This window comes from Neomonachus schauinslandi, chromosome 3 (assembly GCF_002201575.2).
Source record: "Neomonachus schauinslandi chromosome 3, ASM220157v2, whole genome shotgun sequence".
NCBI lineage: Eukaryota > Metazoa > Chordata > Mammalia > Carnivora > Phocidae > Neomonachus > Neomonachus schauinslandi.
The window spans coordinates 152,747,304-152,764,785 of NC_058405.1; positions in this window are offsets into that span (position 1 = coordinate 152,747,304).

Below are 17,482 nucleotides of genomic sequence, written 5' to 3' on the forward strand. Positions count from 1 at the left end.
TTTCTTTTATAAATCATGCTTTTGGTGCTGTATCTAAAAAATCATTCATCAAACACAGTCACCTGTTTTGTGTTATCTCTAAGAGTTTTGTAGTTTTGTAGCTTACATTTAGGTCTGTGATTTTTGACTTGATTTTTGTGAATGGTATAAAGTCGGTGTCTAGATTCATTTTCGTGCATGCATATTCCTACTTGTTCCAGAATTATTTGTAGAAGAGGGTATCCTTTCTCCATTCAATTTGGCAAAGATCAGTTAACTATATTTGTGTGGGTTTATTTCTGGCTTCTCTATTCTCTTCCATCGATGGACTTATCTGTGCTCTTGCTAATATCACATTGTCTTGTTTACTGTAGCTTTATAATAAGCTTGGAAGTGGAGTAGTGTTCATCCTCTATCTTTCCCTCCTGCAGTGTTGTGGTGGCTATTCTCGGTCTTTTGTTCTTCCATATAAACATCAGAATCAGTTTGTCTATATCCATAATATAACTTGATGGTACTTTCATTGAGCTTGCAATGACTATGTAAGTTGGAAAGAACCGACATTTTAACACTACTGAGTCTTTCTGTTCATGTGCATGGAATATCTCTCCACTTATTGGATCTTCTTGGATTTCTTTCATCAGCGTTTTAGTTTTCCTCATATAGATCGTTATGCCTAAACATTTTTTGGTGCTAATTAAAGTGTTCTTAATTTGAAATTCTAAGTGTTCACTGATGGTATCTAAGAAAACAACTGACTTTTGTATATTAACCCTTTATCTTTCTACCTTGCTATAACCACTTGTTAGTTCCAGGGAGTATATTTACTTGTTAAGTCTTTGTAATTTTCTATGTAGACAATTGTGTCATCTGCAAAAACAATTTTATCTCATCTTATTACATTAGCTAGAACTTTAGTAAAATCTTGAATTGTATTACTGGTAAGAGCAGACATCCTTGATTTTTATCTTAGCAGGAAAGCATCTAATTAATTGCCATTAAGTATGAGGTTGGCTATAGTATTTTTGTAGATGTTCTTTTTCAAGTTGAAAAAGTTTCACTCTGTTCCTAGTTTGTTGAGAATTTTTTGTCATGAGTGTTGAACTTTGTCAATTATTTTTCCTATATTTACTGATACGATCATAGGATTTTTAAAAATTTGACCTGTTCATGCGATGCATTACATTAATTAATTTTCCAATGTTGAGTCAGCCTTACATTTCTGGAGTAAGTCTTACTTTACTGTGACTTTTTATACATTGCTGTTTTTTATTAACTAATATTTTGTTAAGAATTTTGCATCTATGATCATGAGATACAGATCTGCTGGTTGCCTTTTCTATAATGTCTTTGGTTTTGGTATCAGGATAATGCTTGTCTCACAGAATGAGTTAGAAAATATTCCCTCCATTTTCTGGAAGAGATTGTAAAAAAATGATGTAATTTCTCCCATAAATATTTGCTAGAATTCACCAGCAAACCCATGTGGGCCTGGTTCTTTCTGTTTGGAAAAGCTAGTAATTATTGATTTAATCTCTTTACTAGATACAGGCATAGTCATATTATGTATTTATCTGAGTTTTCCTGGATTATGTCTTTCAAAGATTTGGTCCCTTTATCTAGGTTCTAAAACTTGTGGGACTCCAAATGAATTTTTTTCCTTTAACAATAATGCCCTCCTGTGCTTTATTTTTTAAAGTATACAGGGCTTGACCTTTTTATTATTATTAACACTTTAATATCTCATTTGTTCTGATTGCAAATGAAATGTACTATTCTAGATAACTGAAGATGCTTGATATTCAAAGGCTAAATCTTTAAACTATGCAATAGTATATTTCGGCTATGTTTAATCAACGAATAATTTTTCAAAATATGTTACACATCTTTCTTTTTTTGGAAAACCATTTGGTAACTATGTGTTGATCTCATTTCATTAATGATTTCACCATTATCATAATCTATTTGAGTTGAAACATTATCTATTAAAGAATAACCTCACATCTCCCGCTAAACTTTTGTACTCTAGTTGATAATACTTCTGCCTTGTTGTAGCAGGCTCTACCGTGTTCTCCATTGTGATAACTCATCACAGTTTGGGTATGCAACTGGAGTTATATATTGCTTTTGATTACCACCAGGCCCTACTAATTTTATTGGTAATTTAAGGAATCTGTTTGATATTGGAGAGGTCATTACCTCTTTCCAGAGAGCAAATATTCTAGAAGTGTGAACTTATGGGCAGTTTGAATTTTACAACTGAGAGAATTCCACTGAATTTTTAAAAATAACACAGTAACCAGCGGAAATATTCTTTCTTTCTTTTTTTTTTTTAAGATTTTATTTATTTATTTGAGAGAGAGAGAATGAGAGAGAGAGAGAGCATGAGGGGGGGAGGGTCAGAGGGAAAAGCAGACTCCCTGCCGAGCAGGGAGCCCGATGCGGGACTCGATCCCGGGACTCCAGGATCATGACCTGAGCTGAAGGCAGTCGCCTAACCAACTGAGCCACCCAGGTGCCCCCCAGTGGAAATATTCTTAATTCTAAATAGCTTATTATTTACAACCTATAAATAATTGAATAAATATACAGACCAGAGGGTGTTTAAATAAATAAATCTACCTTATAATTACTTTCCAGTATCTTAATGCATATTTAATTCATTATAAAAATTGATGTTTTTGGGGCGCCTGGGTGGCTCAGTTGGTTAAGCCACTGCCTTCCGCTCAGGTCATGATCCTGGAGTCCCAGGATCGAGTCCCGCATCCGGCTCCCTGCTCGGCAGGGAGTCTGCTTCTCCCTCTGACCCTCCTCCCTCTCATGCTGTCTCTCACTCTCTCTCTCTCAAATAAATAAATAAAAAATCTTAAAAAACAAAAAACAAAACAAAAAAAATGATGTTCTTTAATCTCATTATGCTTATTGTTATAGCAGTAAAATGAGTGAAAATCAACACATTATTTCTCCAAATGCTTTGAATAAGTTGGCACCAAATGGAAGTGCCAAATCGAGCAAACATAGCAAAGCATTAAATGTTTAGACAGATCCACATGATCATTAGTAATGAAAACAACACATTTCTGTGCTTGAAACTCAATGCAAATTTTTATATAATTACAGAGGGTGCTATAACTACTTTCATCAACTTAAATTATTTTAATGATGAAATGTAATTATAGCCCTTGATAGTCTCACGTATAGTAAAATTATATAATGGACATTATTAACTGGAAAGTCCTACTAACAGAGTCTGAAATGGAGCTTTGGTACAATAATTGATAATCACAATGATGAGGAATAACACACACTTAAAATGACTTCTAATATGTAATTTAAATATAAGATTTTGATTTTACAACTTTAATGCATAATGCTACCAAGGAAGAGAATATTTTTTCTCTATTATTAAAATAATGTTATGCATCTAGCTTATTTAATAATATTTATATTAGCCAGAGGACTCAATGATCTGGCCATGCTATAGATAAAACAGAGCATTTATAGAATGTTTTATCAAGATTTTTGTTTGGTTTTAATATAAAATCAATACTAAAAGCAACATATAGTCTGGTTTGAATGATGTGGAGTGTGAAGTTAGAGTTCGATATGCAGTTCCTGCCAATGAAACTTCTGGCAGTAAGACTTTGATCAATATATGTAGCAAAGATACAAACTCACTTTCCAGAAGACAGATGTCACAGAGATTTCTTTTGTTAGACTAATAATATTAAAAATATTGACATCCTTAAAATTTGAGATATTTCACATTTGGAAAAACTTTTATGGCTTTCTGTGAAATACCTCCAAGCAAATAGGCAGTAACTGAGTAACAGCTGCTGTAATCAGAAAAGTTCTAATGTCTGTTCACCACAATCCCCATTCAGATCACTCTTCTCATTGACCTTCTCCCCATGGAATTGACATATTTGAGTTTGACTCCTAATGTAATGTCTCAAAATCTTGATTTCTTTTTTTAAATTGGATGATAATAAAAACCTTTACTCACAGGACAGTTTAAAGATCAAATAAGGTGGGGACGCCTGGGTGGCTCAGTCGTTAAGCGTCTGCCTTCGGCTCAGGTCATGATCCCAGGGTCCTGGGATCGAGCCCCGCATCGGGCTCCCTGCTCCGCGGGAAGCCTGCTTCTCCCTCTCCCGCTCCCCCTGCTTGTGTTCCCTCTCTCGCTGTGTCTCTCTCTGTCAAATAAATAAATAAAATCTTAAAAAAAAAAAAAAGATCAAGTAAGGTGAAGATTTTTCTGTAAGCTATTGTGCCCCATATAAACTCTCTAAACAGTCTTTCTAAACTATCGTTACCCCACAAAGAAAGAGGAAAGCCAGATGGCACCGTCACATATGCACAACTTGTATATTTATGTATATGCATATGTATGTATTTCAGATCTAACATGATTCGTGTTCTCCTGGGGGAAAAAAATCCCATTCTGTAAAGTTGCATTGAAATTTAAGGGAAAAATAAGATTGAAGCCGATACCAAAACATGTGCCACAGTGTTGCTGAAGTACGTTAACAATAGTTGGTAGGGGAGGAAACATCTTAAATCATCTAGGCAGGCAATTCATAGCGGCTGAATGCTCCCACAGCATATATTAAAGATGCAAAAATTCTAGGCAGCAAAACCAATGGAGTGTTTTGGAAGCACTTTAAATAAAGCAGGGTTGGTGGATAGTGAGGCAATGTTGGGCTCGGAGCTCTCAGGCAGCGAAGGTGTTGAGGTAGAAAGAAGAGGCAGTGCAACATGTCAAAACCTGACAGCTGTACAAAGCTGGGGGTGCACTGCTCAGCCCCCGGAAGCAAGTAAGCAATGCAGCCCCTGGAGGCAAGTGCTTATATTTACTTTTTAAAAATAATAGCTAAAAGAGCTCCTTTTTCAGAATAATAGTTATGGTACAGGTATTTTCCTGGCAAGAAGATGTAGTTTTCTTTCTACTATTCTGTTTTGTCTTGTGTAGGAAAAATTGCAATAAACCAAAATCACATTTACATTATACTGTTATCATTGTCTTAATTATAAAATTTTTATTATCCAATCTATATTGCAGAAATGCATGTTGTAGCTGAACAGATTGTATATACACATACACATATACACATATATTTGTGATGAGGGAGCTGTTGTGACGTTGGGGCTTGCAGCACTTCCCCCAACCCCCTCATTAGCTTAGTATCACCTTCATTGTATGTTTCTGGGTTAATAGTGGTCAAAAAGTGAAAGTTTGTGTGATTTTTTGGAGTTGGAAGTGAAGTAGCCCCCATTATACCCTGAAAACTATCTTTGATTGAAGTGGGTGAGGGACGCAGGGTGGCTCAGTCGGTTAAGCATCTGTCTTCAGCTCAGGTCATGATCTCGGGGTCCTGGTATCAAGTCCCACATCAGGCTCCCTGTTCAGCAGGGAGTCTGCCTCTCCCTCTCCCTCTATTGCTCCACCTGCTTGTGCTCTCTCTCTCTCTCTGGCAAATGAATAAAATATTTATATATAAATAAATAAGTAAATAAGTAAGTGGGTGAGACATATAAGCCAGCATGTCATAAAATTCCAGTTTGTTTCCACTCTTGGCAATTTCCTGTCCAGTTCTCTTTCCTAACTGCTAGTTTCCCGGACCAAAAGAGACCCTATGTTCATCATTAGGTGGTCCCCTGTAAACTCACAGAGGTGTATAATACCTGGAGACCAATAACCCTCCCAAGACTTCTATACCAGACTTTATTTTAATTTAATTAATTTATTTATTTGCAGTCCTCCTCCTGCATTTGGATACACTTAACTTCCAGATTTTCTTGAAAGTTCCAACTCCCCTCCTCCAGGGAAGGCTAACGCTCTTCATTTAATTGCTAAACTACATTTGGATCCTAACTATACTACCTCCTCACCAAATTGTGGAAGGTCTAATTCCCGTAATGAATCTCTCAGTCCACAAAGTCCACAGTTTCATACCTTGTATGAAACAGTGTCCAAAGATGGCCACAACAGTATTTCCTATTATACACAATCTTTCCCAGTGTGACCTTGCCTGCCTTCCTACTCTCAGACCTTGAGGCTGGTGACATCTTTTCATTGCTTAGCTTTTAACTGGCAAAGCAGCGTCTACTTTCTGTTTCAGGAAGCCAGTTCCTATGTAAGAAGTGTAACTATACTAAAACCAGCATGCCGTGGGAAATCCAAGCCACACTGTGACTCCCTGGAAGATGAGGTACCAGGTGGAGGGAGAAAGAGGCCAATGAGAACCTAGGTACCAGACATGTGAGGAAGGATGTCATCTTAAAAGTAGACCCTAGCCATCCCAACCCCAGCCATCCTGTATGGATGAAAGATGAACCCCACAGTCAAGCACTTCTCAAAAATTAGACTCAAAATTGTGAACAAAATAAAATAGCTGTTTTAAGCAACTTAGTTTTGAGGTACTTTGAAATGCAGCAATAAAGGGCCAGACTTTGCCTTATTCCCAGTGAACATCCTTGATGTACCAAAGGCTTTGTTAGATATGCCTCTGTCTTCATATTGTGAGTCAAAAGTATTAAAAATTAAATTTTAAAAGAGTGCAAAATGATAATGAGAAAGTATATCTATAACCTTACCTGAGCACTACCTAGCCTCATATTAATCTGGGACTTTATTTTTCACATTGACTGACTATTGAGGTTGAAGTTTCTGACCCTACATACTTGGCTTTCTCCAAGATTAATTTCCTTCATTTATATGTTTGCCTTTTATAATGACAACTTATAAATCACCATGATTCTAAGTACAAGGAATTATTATAACCCTTTAAGAGTTTGCACCATTGTTCAAAAAGCAACTCTGTGACAGTATATATTTGATATATTGAGACTGTTCTTGCCAAAAAGTCACAACAAAAGGTGAAGTGTTCATCTTAAAACAATTTATCACTCCAAGTACATATAAGGGAAGTATAATTTGTAAAACTACTTCTGGAGTGAATTGTAAGTTTATATTTTATTAACACTGCTTCAGTCTATGCTGGTGATATCTCCCCCAAATTTACTTTAACTCACCAAAATATATTTCGCTAAGTGGTATTCCTGCCAAGAATGCATAAATAAAAAAGGCATAAATTGAATTTATTTATGGGAAAGCAACAGGCAACCTCAAATTGAGAAACACTAAAATTAACTACCCTATGTATTTCTAAAATATCAAGGTCAAGAGGGCCACCTGGGTGGCTCAGTCATTAAGCATCTGCCTTCGGCTCGGGTCATGATCCCAGGGTCCTGGGATCCAGCCTCGCATCCGGCTCCCTGCTCCGCGGGAAGCCTGCTTCTCCCTCTCCCACTCCCCCTGCTTATGTTCCCTCTCTCGCTGTGTCTCTCTGTCAAATAAATAAATAAAATCTTTTTAAAAATAAAAAAATAGAAGTAAATAAAATATCAAGGTCAAGAGAGACAAAGGAAAGCTGAGACGCTGAAACAGATTAAAAGAAATCAAATGTAGTTTTGCGTTCGGTATCATTATACAAACTAGAGATTGGCAGTTTGTGCCGATGATGGTCTGTCTGCCTGCCTATCTGCCTGTCCGTCCATTTACACATATATTTTTTCACTGAAACATAATTTACATATAGTAGAGTACATAATCTTAAGTGCAGAGCTTGAGGAGATTTTTCCACGTTCATATTTATTGACTGAACATTCATATTAAGATAAAGAATATTTCCAGCACTGAGTAAGAGTTTCTTCTTTCTTTCTTTCTTTCTTTCTTTTAGTTGCTTTCACCCTAATGGCATATTACCATTCTAGAGTAATTTTGCCTCAAAGTAAGATCACATTGGCGCTGGTATGATGATGGCCCACTGGAGGGCAGGAAACGTTTGAAGCATAGCAGTTTGGGGTTCACAACAGAAGACACCGCTCACTGAGGTGCAGGGTGGGGGGGGGGGAAGAGGTGGGTTGGGACTCACTAGGGCGTTGCCTGTTAAAATGATGATGGTACTCACTACAAGATTTGCATCCCTGGGTGTCTCCAGCGCTCGGGCACCACTGGCACAGAAGTTACCTGTTTAGTGACCCAGCTACGGTCCACAATCACAAGGACAGTAAAAAGCACCAGAATTAGAAAGACCCGTGTTTTCCTCTTGTAGGATCCATACAGCGCCTCCACTGACAAGGCCTGAGGCTGTGGCCGCTAAAGAAATGTTGCTAGAATCCAGTTCAAGGATTACAAATCAAGGCAAAAAGAGGTGTAGTTGAACGGAGAGTTTAAAAAAATTGAAAACTGGCACATGCCACGCATACTAAGCATCCGACAAATTGCCTCAAGCTTTACCACGGAATGAAACAAGGATTGCAGAGAACCAAAAGAGAAAGGAAGCCCCAGTGTTGAAGCACTTTGAGTCACGGGGTAAGCCATGTTCGCTATCCTCACGTTACCGTATCAGCCAAAGCAATTCGCGTGGCCAAGCCTAGAGTCTGTGCGCTCCGGGACCACATAATATCACGGACAAATTAAAGCCACTGCGGCTACAACTATCTACTACATTGTTCTGCAGTAGATGACCCTTTGTGTTGTTTCCAGTTTCTTCCCCCATTATGAATAAAGCTGCTACAAACATTTTTATATCTGTTCCTGGTAGGCATAAGCACTCATTTCTGTTACATATATACACAGAGTGGAATTGCTGGATCATTGGATAAATACATTTAGCTTTAGTAGAAAATGCCTAAAATATTTTCAAGTAATTATAATAAATTTAGCCTCTCACCAACAACAATGAAAGTTCCAGTTGTTCTACATTCTCACTAATCCTTGAATTGTCAGTTGTTTTAATTTTAGTTGTTCTGGTATGAATGTAGTTTTTCTCTCTTTACGGTGTGAATTTGCATTTCCATGATGACAATGGTATTGGGCACCTTTCCATTTGGTCATTTGGATTCACACATCTGTGAAGTGTTTGAAAAGTCCTTCCATCACTTTTTAATATTTGGTTGTCTTACTGGTTTCATTTTCATTTCCAGGACTTTATTGTACATTTTGGATACTTGTTTTTTATTATATACCCATGGATTATAGATTTGCTCTTTCCAAATGGCCTGTCTTTTAACTCTATGTGTTTTTTTTTGAAAATCAGAAGGTCTTATTTTTAATGAAATACTATCTTCATTTTTCTTTTATGGTTACAGTTTTTGTATATTCTTTTTTTTTTTTTAAAGATTTTATTTATTTATTCATGAGAGATAGAGAGAGAGAGGCAGAGGCAGAGGGAGAAGCAGGCTCCCCGCGGAACAAGGAGCCCGATGCGGGACTCGATCCCAGGACCCTGGGATCATGACCTGAGCCGAAGGCAGACACTTAACCGACTGAGCCACCCAGGCGTCCCCAGTTTTTGTATATTCTTAAAGAAATACTCATAGATCCTAGCTTTATGAAGATAATCTTATTTTTCCTCTTATTTTAGAAGCTTTCTTGGTTTTATTTTTCACAACTAGTTCTATTATTCCCTCCTTTTGAATTGTGTATCATAGAAAATATGGGACAAGATTTTTTTTATAGATATCCGACTAACAGCACCATTTATTGATCAGACAATGTTGTATCTTAGCATTCTCTCAAAGGCAGACCCCATGGAGGAGCTCTTTTTTATTCTCTTCATTTTGTGTTAGGTAGAGTTTATACTAGCAATGGATATTCTTTTTTGTGTGTGCTTCTTTGCTAAAAGCATTACAAATTGCAGGAAGTACATGACAGGAGCGGCTAAGGCCCTGACGGTTTGGCCAGAATACCAGAAAAGGACACCCTTGGAAATCTGAGAGTGGAGAGAAGACATCAGAGGGGATAAAGATGGAGAAAGGCAACCATTTAGTAATCATTTTATATCATAGTATATCCCCAAGCTGCATGTGCATGAAAATGGCTGGAATAAGTATTTCAAAGATTTTTGAGAACTGAATTATGGTATATACCACAGCCTAGAGTAGCTCTTGTGTCCACAGAATCCAGGCTGGAACTTCAAGTGTAAACCCTACCAGGTGGATTGCCTTCTGAACAAAACACAATTATATCAACATTTTCTAGAGTGCCCTAGTCTCATCTTATAGTAATCAGAATGCCCATGATACAATCTAAGATTACCTGACATACACTGAACAAGGAAAATCTAAACAACTTTAATGGAAAATATAAATCAACAGACACGAACACCAAGATGACCCAAATGTTTGAATTATCAAAGTTTATAAAAACAGCTATAATTACCATGGTCTAAGAAGTAAGGACACAACCTGGAAAAGAATGAAATGATAGATATTCTCAGCAAAGAAATAGAAGTCAGAAAGAACAACTAAATGGAAATTCTAGAACTGTAAATATAATAACAGAGATAAAAATAAACTGGAATGAAGGAAGGGTTCAGTATAATACAGAGAACTTGAAGATTGATCAACAGAAACTTCTCATTCTGAACAAGAGAAAAAAAATAAAAATTTAAAAGGAACAGAACCTCAGTGATCCCAGGGAAATATCAAAAGGTCAATATTCATGTCTTTGGAGTACCAGAAAGTTAGGAAAAGGTGATTGGTGCAGGAAAATATTTGAGAAAATAGTGACAACTGTCCAAATTTAATGAGATATAAATATGATCACCCCAGAAGTGTAATGAACCCCAAACATATAAATCAAATAAAACTGCCTTCAGACACATAATATAGAGAGAATTATTTAAATTAATGTGAATTTCTCATCAGAAATGACAAGAGGCCAAAAGAAAGTAGTAAACCAAAAGAAAAAAACTGTCAACCCAGAATTCTTTGTTCAACAAAAATATCTTTCAGAAATGAATGAAGGAACATTAAGGGAATGTGACTTTTTAAAAAAAATGCCAAAAGAAGTTCTTCAAGTAAAAAAAGTGATAGAAAGGAATTTGGAACATCAGAAATGAAGAGCTTGGGCGCCTGGGTGGCTCAGTAGTTAAGCGTCTGCCTTCGGCTCAGATCATGATCCCAGTGTCTTGGGATCAAGCCCCGCATCGGGCTCCCTGCTCTGCAGGGAGCCTGCTTCTCCCTCTCCCTCTCCCTCTCCCTCTGCTTGTGTTCCTTCTCTCTCTGTCTCTCTGTCAAATAAATAAAAATTTAAAAATCTTTAAAAAAAAAAAAGAATATATCCACTTAAGAAAACAATTTGAAAACTGAAACTATACTTAAAAATACTGTATTTATAGAAGGAGAACATGAGTCTATCTTTTCCTTCACTCTTATCTGTTCTTAGCTGTGCTTTGGATGCCTATGTATGCCCAACAGAACCAAACAGGAAGGAGGGGAAAATGACCATGCATGTAAGTATACAGACTATTGCGATCTAACTGAAGGAAAATAAAGTTAGTATCTGTACGTAAAACATTTAGATATTAGAAACAAAAAAAGACTTCCCAAAATAGTTAAAAGTGTAATAGAAGATAGAACTGGAAATACACAGGAGAAAAGGGACTCAAAATAAGTATCAATATGAGAAAAATAAGGGATTTTAGTGCAGTCTGGTTCATACTGTGCCAAAAGGTTTTGTTTTTTTAACTTCACCAAGAAAAATAATCTTGATGAGACGACTTCACAAACTAAAATCCTCTGAAAGTAAAAATTAGTATTGTTATTACTATGCTCCTAAATTTAATTCTATTTTTATGTTTGTGTTTTTAAGTGGAAACTGTAGATGGGGAATAAAATTATTATATTGTTACATTGCAAATGTACTTAGGTTACAGTAACAAAATAGTATAATAGTCATTAAAACTCTAGCTTATAGTATTTCCTTATCTGAGAGAAAAAATACAAATTTCATATAGTACATTGAGAATGAATAAATGCTTCTTTTTATTCAAGGCTATGTTTTTGCTTTTTTAAAGACAAAACATTATTTTATTTAAAAACCAGGAAGCGTATCCCACTTGATTAGCAGGCAACTTTTAATATTTCTTCCTTCACATTTTAACTGAAATGCTTTGAATGAGGATTGAGAATAGATATTTGCTATCATTTATCACATTGGGCTCATAATGCCAATGCTCAGAACTCTGTTTTCTCATTTTTTTTTTAAATCTTCAATTAGGGTATGATGCCTACAAGTAATAGATAGTAAAAGTCTCATGATTTGAACAGCTAGACATGTTTTTTTTTTTATTATTATTATGTTATGTTAATCACCATATAGTACATCATTAGTTTTTGCTCATGGATTGGTAGACATGTTTAATTAAACCAAAGAAGAAATAATAGTTTTATATTTAGTTTGGCTGCTTTCCATTAAAGTAAATAACTTTATTAAAAGTATTAAAATCTAAATTTAAATACTATAAACTAATTAGTCCATCAATCATAAGATTATAGATGCAATTAATACATCCATTATTAATGCAATAGCAATCAAAGTTCATTCAAATGTTTTAGATGACATTTGGACTGTTTTTCACCTTTATAAGAGGCAGATAATATTATATACTTTTTTCCCAGATAATTATAAAGGTTGTCACTGGTGTCAACCCACCAGAAGTCTTAGCAACTCCCATACTGAGCCTTGTTAGTGTCTGTGGCTAATGTGTTACATTTCCCCATTTTCTGACCAACTGGTTCTAACCAAGAACAAAAATCAATGCTAACACTAGCACCTTCAACCCTGCATAGCAGAAAGAATGGACTAGATTTTAAATTCACTACTTTTGAGGGGAACCTGGGTAGCTCAGTTGGTTAAGCATCTGCCTATGCTCAGGTCATGATCCCAGGGTCCTGGATCGAGTCCTGCATCAGGCTCCCTGCTCAGTGGGGAGTGTGCTTCTCTCCCTCTGCCACTCCCCCTGCTTGTGATCTCTCTAATAAAATCTTAAAAAAAAAAAAGATTTAAAAAAATAATTTCACTACTTTTGAAACATTTCTTGTCACTATCCTATTTTTCTCTGATTTTACCTAGCCCTGAGAGTTACATTTCTATCCAAATTATCTTAAGTGATTTTGGGCTTATATCTATCAGAATGTCCACATGTTTCAGCTAAAAGTATAAAACAAGAAAAAAATAAAAATCTAATAGGGATTTTTCACACTAGTTTGCCAAAATGTGTCTTTCAGGGACATATTACTTATGTTGTTAAAAAGGAAAAATTATTTATGGTTCCTTGTCTTTGTAGAACATCCTGTTGTTTCTTGCTGAGGCTATTCTTTCTTTCACCTTCATGTCAAATAGAGAAAGGCAAAAAAAACCCCACAATTATACAGCAAGTGAACCTTAAACATATCAGACCTATTCATGAATGCTTTCTTCCAGCTACCAAGTGTCTTTTTTACTGAGTAAAAAGTTAGTATTTTGACCTAATTACTGATGGCAGTAATGGTTACCATTAGCCTATTTTTAATATTTAAAAATATCACACAAAAATTGTTTTGTTTTGTTTTGTTTTGGGGGGGGAAGGAGAGGGAGAGAGAGTGAGTGACAGAAAGAGGGAGAGAGAATCTTAAACAGGCTCCACACCCAGTGCAGAGCTTGATCTCACAACCCTGAGATCATGATCTGAGCTGAAATCAAGAGTTGGATACTTAACCGACTAAGCCACCAGGCACCCCCCACAATTGTGCTTTTATTACTAATATGGTTGTGGTTGGCAGATATTTAAAATAATTACATTTTCAACATTTCTTTTTTCTTCAGGGAAGTCTCTAGTATTCTTCCAGCTTATAATCAAATATGACTATGTATCAGTGTGCTTATATTGGGTTTTTCCATTTAGAGTTAAAAACATCAAGTTTTAAGCAAACCAAAAGAAAAATTATACAAAGTTCTAAATTTTTATCCTTATATAACAATAATATATTACTATACGTGCCATATTTAGAGCTTTTATTTAAAGATGATTGCATAGACTCAGTCCTCTTCATATGGCTCCTCCTCTCCTCCAACATAAACAACAGTATCGCAAGCATTATTTGATAGCAAATATCCTTATTATGCATTAAATATAAGAAAATCATAAGATTTTAGATTTTGAGGAAAGTGTAGAGAACACGAAGTCTCATAGTTCTTGATATTTTTTTGGCTAATATATTCCTTTATGAATCTGATTAATCTTCTGGACCCACTCTATAGAGCAATGCAAATATGGACATTCTTTTAGCTGGTATTAATTAACTGATATTATATACCAGGGACTCTACTGGGCACTGGTGAACAAACAAATACAAACTGTCCTAGTGAAATTTATAATCTGCGAGAAGTACATTAATCAAATAATCACACACATGTAATTTTACAAACAGATAAGTACTCTCAACTAAACATTACAAGAAGCTTCGATGTCTGTTAAATCTGTCCAGTGCAATATTAATACCTGTAAACAATTAGTAATTTTGTGAAAATCCAGGCAGAGGGGGGGCTTATGATTGTGTCCTCCCAAAAGCCATGTTTAAAGTACCAGTAGAAGTACCAAATAGAAGTACTTTGAGGTAAGACCTTTGGGAAATAATTAGGCGATAATGATGGAAATCCTCATGAATGGGATTAATGCCTTTATAGAGACATGAGAGAAATGATCTCTTACTCTCTACCCTATGAGGACATAATAAGATCACTATCTACAGACCAGGAGGAGGGCTCTCATCTGACATCGAATCTGCTGGCACCTTGAACTTGCACTTCCCAGCCTCAGAACTGTGAGAAATATAAATGTTTGTTGTTTAAGTCATCCAATCTGTGGTATTTAGTTATGGCAGACTGAGACAGGTGGCTAATAATAAGTTAATAAGGGGAAGAGGCATTGTAAAACCTTTCAGGCAAAATCTGTAGAAGCACTAAGGTAATAGAAAGCATGAAAAAGCAAGAAATGAAAGAAGAAGTTCAGTGTGATGGAAATGCTGACCTCAAAGAGAAAACTACACGAAGAGAGGTTTGAAGGTGTGCGTGTGGGTTGCTGCTAAAGAACTTAAGTCCTTAAAAGCCATTTAAAAAATCTTCAGCTTCATTTTGATTATAATGGGAAGTCATTTTTTTTTTATGTTTAGAGATGTGAAATGATCGATTTAATGTTAAAATACCACTGTGGCAAGAAGAGTTTAAAATGTTAAGAGGAGACAATCACACTTGTGCAAAAGTTTTTATATTCCTTCCCACCCCAAACTCTGTTACAAACTCTTGTCTTTTTACAGGTCTCATTTATAGATGAGGAAACTAAAGGAATAGCAATGAGTGAGGACAGGACTGTTGCTTGCTGAGGCTAAGCAGGAAGAAGAGGCTAATTAGGAAGAGCTTTGTATAGCAGGAAAAGGGGTTTGAGATTTATTCACAAAGGAAAAGAAAAGTACAGAGTGACTTAAAATTGGTGAGTCAGTCAAACCTTCACCACGCTTACTCAATATTTTCATTTGGTGCTTATGTAACAGACACTATGCTAGATTACAGAACATAATTGTGACTAAGATAGGCAAAGATTATAAAAATAACCAGAATGCAGAAAGATCAGTCTGTCATCAACATGAATAATTAATTTTATTTCAATACTCCAGATGAATGGATGTCTGATGGCTCAGTCAGTTAAGCGTCTGCCTTCAGCTCAAGTCATGATCCCAGGGTGCTGGGATTGAGCCCCACATCAGGCTCCTTGCTCAGCGCCTCCCTCTCCCTCTGCCCCTCTCCCCAACTCATGCTCACAGGCTCGCGCTCTCTCTCTCAAATAAATATAATCCTAAAAAAAATAAAAAACAAAACATTGCATTTGAAATGTCTATGGAGCACATAAGTGAAGATATAGAGGTAGTAGTTAGAAATGTTGGTTAAAAATTCAGTAAAGATATGGATAAAAATCAAGAATGTTAAAGATATTATGTAATGTGGGCACCTGGGTGGCTCAGTTGGTTAAGCGACTGCCTTCGGCTCAGGTCATGACCCTGGAGTCCCTGGATCGAGTCCCGCATCAAGCTCCCTGCTCGGCAGGGAGTCTGCTTCTCACTCTGACCGTAACCCCTCTCATGTGCTCTCTCTCATTCTCTCTCTCTCAAATAAATAAATAAAATCTTTAAAAAAATAAAAAATATATGTAATGAGATGCAAATCTAAGACAGAGGGAAAAGAACCAATATTTATGTGTTGCTCAGAGTGCTGACAATCTCATACTGTCTCAATCCCATAAACCGGAATTTTGAAGACAGTTTTATGTTACAACAGGCAGGAAGTGTTGAGGCACTGGGAGAATCACGATAGTGGTAAGCTCTTCCAATTGCTAGTCCTAAATGGCTAAGGGTTACAGGTGAGCGGGTAGTACTACAGCCATTGAAACACAGGTGCCTGATTGGTCGTGCACTGAATAGAGGGAGGGTCCCCTGCAGGGAGCCTGGATGATGCAGGTTACAGCCTTCAGGTCAGCACAGCGGGCAAGGGCAGGGCAGGGGACAGTGAACAGGTTGAGTAGGAACCAACCTGACAATTCCCAGGTTGAGACTAGAACGCTCATATTTAAAAACTGATAAAGGGTTAAAAGAATGAGAATCACTAACTATTGAGGTAAAAGAAGTAACAAAAGAAAGTCTTTGGCAATAAGTGGAAGGTAACTTTTAAGCGGAAGGGGGTAAGAAGGAGTGCCAAATGCTTTTGAAAAGGAGTCAAATAAGAGAAGAGTTGCTTATATAAAAAGAAGAGGCTGGGGATAGGGGAATACTGGAAGTAGTTCAAAGCTAAACTAGGCAAGAGTTAAAGTGGAGAGTTTAGGATACATTCAAGAGGTTTTTCTTGGTTAGAATCTGCAAGACTTGGTAACAATTTGAATATATAAGAAAAAGGTGACAAGAAGTGGAATATATCTCTTACGATTTTAACTCAGAAATATAACAAAATAAGAAACACTGAAAGAAGAAGGTTACGAGGGGAAATATAATTTCCTCTGTATTTCATTTTTAAATACACATTACACTTATTGAATATGCAACATGTTCATTGGCGTTGCAAGTGAGCAAAGGAAAATGAGACCAAAATGCAATGGACTGGACTATGTTCAATGACAGACAGTAGAGTGTCATTATTATATTGTTTAATATTTGGAAAATACAGCCACCTGTTTGTAATTAGTTGAATTTACCATAAACCACTGAGAAAAAGAAAAGTACCCCTGGTAACCAGGTGCTGGCCTGGCAATGTTAGCTAAGCCTTGTTGCTGGCCTGACATTCATGACTAGGCCATGGTATTCTTCTGATGAACATAAATAATTTTATATTAGACAATGCTCATCTGTGGCCCTGATGGGTTAAGATAAAACCAAGACCAGTACATAATTGTGTCTGAGCACAAATCAAATATGATCATTGTCTAAGCCACAGAAAGGACCAAAATCCCCCCTATCCTGCTAATATGACTGCTACTTTTTTCTCAATTACTGCTTTAGCCTAGGGTACACTTCACTGTAGATAAGATCTATTAAGATACCCAATCAAAGAATTAGCCCTGCCTCTAGAACAAAGTGCAGCTTCCTTAAACCTACCCTAAAAATCACCTAACAAAAGCCCCAATCCTAC